Below are 6,336 nucleotides of genomic sequence, written 5' to 3'. Positions count from 1 at the left end.
GGGAACACGATCTCTGCTTTGACAAGATGTGTCAAGAAACCGCCTCGCGTTATGTGCGGGGCTGGTTAAAGAAAAACGGTTCAAATAATTACCGGGCCGTGGCGTGATGTCATGCTGCCAAAACATGTCAGCAGATTAGATTTGTGGAAATATTATTCTCTCTACAGTGGTATGTGGAACTTATTTTGCAGGGTCATACACTATCCTTGTATTCAAATTCTTCCGTGGTGTATTCGGAGGAGGAACCCGCCTTACAATGCCGAAGACAACACTGCGCGCCGGACTCATCGTCATTGAAGCCTGGTTCAGGGGCTACTGAAGGAGACCTGGATTAGGGGGTCTCCGGACAGCCGGACTATATCCTTTGGCCGGACTGTTGGACTATGAAGATACAAGATTGAAGACTTCGTCCCATGTCCGGATGGGACTCTACTTGGCGTGGAAGGCAAGCTAGGCAATACGGATATGTATATCTCCTCCTTTGTAACCGACCTTGTGTAACCCTAGCCCCCTCCGGTGTCTATATAAACCAGAGGGTTTTAGTCCGTAGGACAACTGACAATCATACCATAGGCTAGCTTTTAGGGTTTAGCCTCTCCAATCTCGTGGTAGATCAACTCTTGTACTACTCATACTATCAAGAATAATCAAGCAGGACGTAGGGTTTTACCTCCATCAAGAGGGCCCGAACCTGGGTAAAACATCGTGTCCCCAGCCTCCTGTTACCATCCGCCTTAGACACACAGTTCGGGACCCCCTACCCGAGATCCACCGGTTTTGACACCGACAGTCGGCCTCCTCGGCAAGAGCAGGCTCCGGCTTCACGGTGGCAAGACCCGGCTCCGGCTTCACCGTCGCCCGCCCTGGCTTCCTCTTCGGCTTGACCAGGCGAGGAGTGGCCGAGGAGGAGGAGCCACGGCCGCCATCGTTGATGATGAGGCCGCCGTCGTGGGTGCGCCTATCGAGAGGCGTCTCGGACGGCTCTGGCTTGACGCTGACAAACGCCGGCGCGCCGGAGGAGTGAGAGGAGGATCGGGAGGAGGAGGAGGAGGAGGAAGAGGAGGATGAGCATCCCATCATCCTCCTCGGCAGCCACGCGCCACCGCTTCGAGTGGTCGGGTACTCGAACGCGGGTCGTTGCCGCCCTCGAGGTGCGCTAGGACGCCGCTGAGCGTGCGGCCCGAGACACCCCACCACAGTCGGCGGCCCTCGCTGTTGTTGCGGCCGCGCGGCGCCGGCGCGTTATTGGTGGAGGCGAGTCGCACCTCCTGTCGGCATTCGAAGTACGCCGCCCACGCCGCGTGGTTGTCGGCGGCGTACTCCGGAAGCGCCCGCTCCGCGGCCGTCAGGGACGCTCGCGCACGCTCGATCTCGGCGTGGAAATAGGTGGGCGCCTCAGGGACGGGCAGAGGGGGGACAGGGACCCCGCTGGCGCTGAGCCTCCACCGCGACGGAGCGCGTACGTCGGGCGACGCGGGGTAGTTGGCCTCGTGGAGGAGGTGGGCCTCCCACTCATGCAGCGAGCGGCGGCCGAAACCGTTGGCTGCCGCCGCGTCGCCGGGGTACCTCGCGCTCATGGTTGCCGGGGGGGAGAGAGGGGCTCGAACGGCGAAGAGAGGGGAGGAAGTGCGGCAGCGGGGAGGGGGGATTGGTGCCTCACCGGCGCGGCCAGGGGCGGCTTTTATAGTGGCTCGGGGGTGGCCGCGTGTGAACGCGTAGCGGAAGGCCGGGCGGCGTCGCTGCACTTCACCACCCATGAATCAATGGCAGGCTGACCGGCGGCAGCCTTGGCATTGATTCCCCGCAGGAAAACCGAGACGATGAGGACGACCAGCCTTCGTCTCGCTGACGCGCCGGTCCCGCCACTCTTTCGCGCCAAAACGTTCGAGCCGGCGTCCCCGGGCGCCCCCCAGCGCGCCGGGTTCGGGTTGAGTGCGTCGGCGTCAATTTCGGTCCAATCCGGCGAAAAACAGGCTCGTGGGGGCGCGACTGGGCTGATTTTTCGGCGCCGGCGCTAAAAAACGGTCATGGAGGGCCTGTTGGGGACACGGCTGGAGATGCTCTTATGATGAGGTGATTGCATCCCACCCATCGCGCTAGGGATAGGCCAAATCTAAGAGCCCAATCTTGTGTTGTTAGAGCGTCCACACAGTGATCAATTTTCCAGAAACCTTCTGCAATAAAATTATCTTTATCGTTCCTCAAAACAGCCCCTGCCGTACCCGCCCCTAATCAAGCTGCTTTACATTAATCTACGTGGTTGAATGTGCATCAGGCATCCTATTACATGCTTTGTGCACCGTTTAGTCCAGGAAGGACGCATTGCACCATTCTAGGCCCGTTTCTTCTATTTCTATTTTTTTTCAAGTTTTCATTCGTATTTTTCTTTTTGTTTCCTTTATTGATCAAAAGTAGGTTTTCTCTTCCTTTTTCTCCTTTCTATGTTCAGCTTTTCCCTTTTTGTTTCTATTTATTGGTAACTAATAAACATTTTAAACATAAATTAATTTTTCTGTTTTCTTCTTTTCTGTAAAATATATAAACAATAATTCAACAAGAAAGTAATTTTAAATTTCTCATCTAATATTACATGAATTTCTTAAATCACATGAACATTTTTAATACATGATTTTCTAATTACATTTTTTTAAATTCAACAAACACTGTTTTTAATTCCATGAAACTTTTAAAAAATCAGGTACACGCCTTGAAGATTGGATCGCAGCAAGAAACCATGAGACAATTTTCGCTCATGAATTGCACAAATCAACACAAATGCCATCCACTACACATACCAACCACATATCCTGGTGCACAACGCATGCCAAATCACTCTTCATCTAGAACTGATTCAAATGGCAGACCATATTGCCTTCAATCTGAACGTTCTCCAGATATATATCACTTGACAAACAATCAAAAGCACAGCATGGAACAAACAATAAGAAGTTTCTATGTTGATAAATCTGCAATAGGTAGATCATGAATTCACAACGACAAGAGGCCCCATTCCCCATGACTTAACAACATGAAGCGGGCAACTCGTCTGTCAGAACTTGCATCTGGAGGAACCGCACTTTGAGACCAGTGAAGGTGACACGAAAACCAGAAAGGCAAAAAAGCACTTGCATTGAAACAACAGTTCATATATCAGAAAACTGAATCTCGGTTTCAGCAGACATGAAAATACAGCACATAAATGAAATACCAAAGATAACTGAGTCTCCGTGGAAGTGCAACAGCAGCCCTGGCCATTCCAGGTCCACCCAAACAACAAGATAGATTATAGGACAGATTAAGAACAACAACATAACCATTCATGTTATCATGTACTGCCACAAATAAAAGTTGGTATACCGAATAGAGAAATAACAAAGACCAGAATGCAGATATTAAAATATTCATAATAGTTCCAATATATATAACACTACACAAACACAGGCAGAGTACTGTCATATACATCACTCAAGCACCAACAGGTACATGCCGTATCTATATATAACGGTCACATATTCATGATTAACAGAGAAGTTGACTGAATAGCTAGCAGCATAATGTTAGGTACATGACTTCAATCAAGCACCAACAGCATATCACAACTTAACCAGATAACTGTTGCTCATATTCAAGATCTAAGTTCACTATCATCATCAGAAAGATGGACAAGTGTGAAGGCTTCAATACACAAACATTTAGTGCCCGTCCGCTAATGACTCCGAGAACAAAGGAACATATGGAACATAAGGGCACCTTGAATTCCGTCCAAGATCACATACGAAACGCGGCTCCCTCGAATCCATTTTGTATGACAATAATTTCATCTGCGGAAAGATCCTCGATGCAGATTCTACAATTATGAATATCACATTGTCTTCTGGGTGGGCTGAGATAACACCATAATGTTCCCCGGCGCTTGAATACTCTACTCCGACCAGTTGCATGTAGCTGACTTTGAGCTTCAGTGTCCAACAATTTTCACTAATAGAATCTTCAAGAACCCAGATTGACAGTTCAGAAGAAGCATGATCTGTGAGATACAATTGTCCTCGTGATACATAAACATTAGGAACACCACGAGCATCAGGTGAAGTAGGAATAGGAATGATCCTATAATTACCCTGCACGTCGATGGCTGCAACTGTATTACTATCAGAACGTAAATACAACACTCCGTTGAAAAATGCGCCACCTGATAAGCAGAGTATCTCAATTGAATTGTCCCAAACAATTTGATGCGTCCAACCACCAGCTTTGGAAGAGTATATCCCCACCTCTTCGATGCGATAATCATACTTATTATTCAGATCCAAAGCCACGGCAGTTACCAACTCGAACACATGGAAGTGGGAGGAGATGGCCGGGTCGAATCCCAGGCGAGCATCGTTCACGAACAAGGAATACTCGGGCACGGATACCCATCTCTCAGTAGCAGGATTGCACACCACGTACTCCAAAGTACCAGGGTCCCCACGACTTGGGGGCAGTCCGGCGTCGGCAGAGGAGGAGGCCGTTGCAGCAATCCAAGATGTCGAGCTCCCCGCATTCAGGTAGGAACGAGAGTGAGGCGTCAAGAGGGCACCAGTTCCCCGAGACGCTTTGGTAAACATGAGGAAGCCGTGAATCGCGGCCCATGCCGTAGGTTTTGTAGAAGAAGCCGGCGAGGGTCGACCGGGGAAGCTTCTCGCGGTGATCGGGGTGGGAGATGAGGTCCCGCCAGCGCGTGGAGACGCACTTGCAGCAGCGGGTGGACTTGTAGGGCACACGCGAGATGACCTCGACCAGGAGGTCGTCGGGGAGCTTGATCGTCGGATCGCTCATGAGGGCCGCCTCCATGGATCCCGTCGCCATCTCCGGGGACGCAACGAGCGGCTAATCTGCAGATCGGGGCGGAGGACGAGAGGTTAGAAAGATACTACGTCCTAGCAGTGAGGGGGGAGCGAGGGAAAAGAGGACGTACCAGATCCGTGGCGCGCGGACTGCTTAGGGATAAGCGGCGAGAGCGCCGGCGTTGGGTGCTCCCATCCGCGCCGGCGAGTGGGTCGCGGCGAGCCGGTGAGGGTTTGGTTTGGTGCGGGGCGACGAGATGGATGGATGATGGATGCTGCGGAATTTATTTTTTCTTTTTGCAGTTATCTGGGCTTTTTACTGGGCTGTATACGAGTCCAAAGACTCCCACTGATAGACACGCACGCCATTTTACACGATCTTAAAAAAAATTAACCTTAGGCCCGTTCGTTTCACAGGAATTTTGCAGGATTTTTACACGCAAGAATTCCTACTGAATGCTTTTCCTTTGAAGTGTTCGCATTGTAGGATAGCAGTACAGTATTCCAAAAGAAATGCTGGCTTCCTTGTGTCTATTCCGAAGGAACAAAAAAATCTACTCCAAGCTCATTTGTTGGCGGATGCCCGAGGAAAAGCAGAAGTACCCCAGACAAAATGTTCTATGTGAGAGAGAAAGGTACTAGCTGTGCCCTGGTGCTGGTGTTTGCCTACAACTTGGTGGGTCCCAACAATTAGCTTTTCCTTTGGATTTTATCCCATGACCCCAACACCTCAGTTTTAGCCGATCCTTTATTTGAGTATCACAAAGGTTTTCAAGCTACCTGCAACCCAGTTCCTTCACAGGTTTATATTCCTATGTTTTTCTATCCCTCCATTCAGAACACGGCCTTAGTTCAAAGCTGCGACACTTATTATGGATCGAGGGGAGTCTTAATTAAAGAAATTTCTTCCAACCATTACTTACATAGGCCGTCATGCAGGACAGAATAGTGCAATCTCAGATGTGCTAACAGGGGCAAAGTATGTGTGTGTTCACAGAGATGAGTATGACAAATTGAATGTTTTCCATGACAAATTATGTTTGCCGAGTGTGGCAATTTTAGTTGCAAAGCATGGAAAATCCTTCCTGAACTACATGGCTGAAGGTGAGCAATTCATAAATCCGAGCAGTTCTTAAATTGCATAGGCGATGAACAACTCACAGATCATGATGACCTATTCATAAACTACGTAGCTGATGAGCACTTCACAAATCCCCAAGATGAGCAGTTCATGGATACAACAGAAGGCAAAGATGAACAATTCATACATCTCGTAGTAGCCGAGGATTTTTTTTCCAGTAATGTAACAATTTAGAAATATCAGTGGAGGTCGTGTTGTGTGCACTGCTTGGTTCTTCCCGGTGATACCAGCTCCGGTCTCCTTGGACTTCTCATTCCTCTTTTTAATTTGATTCTAATTGCTATGACAAATATAAAAGTTGATGGTAGACTGTAATCAACTTAGAATGCAAATAATATGCAGCGATAGATAGTGCCGCAAGCCAGCAAA

At 49.2% G+C, this 6,336-nt stretch overlaps 1 pseudogene; it reads right to left on the bottom strand.

Annotated features, from left to right (window-relative positions):
- Positions 1–3,416: 3,416 nt before the first annotated feature.
- LOC119273156 lies at positions 3,417–5,092 on the bottom strand (annotated as a pseudogene).
- Positions 5,093–6,336: the final 1,244 nt, after the last annotated feature.

Source organism: Triticum dicoccoides, chromosome 3A (assembly GCF_002162155.2).
Source record: "Triticum dicoccoides isolate Atlit2015 ecotype Zavitan chromosome 3A, WEW_v2.0, whole genome shotgun sequence".
Lineage (NCBI taxonomy): Eukaryota > Viridiplantae > Streptophyta > Magnoliopsida > Poales > Poaceae > Triticum > Triticum dicoccoides.
The sequence above is the reverse complement of the archived record's forward strand: the minus strand, read 5'-3'. Positions and strand labels throughout refer to the sequence as shown.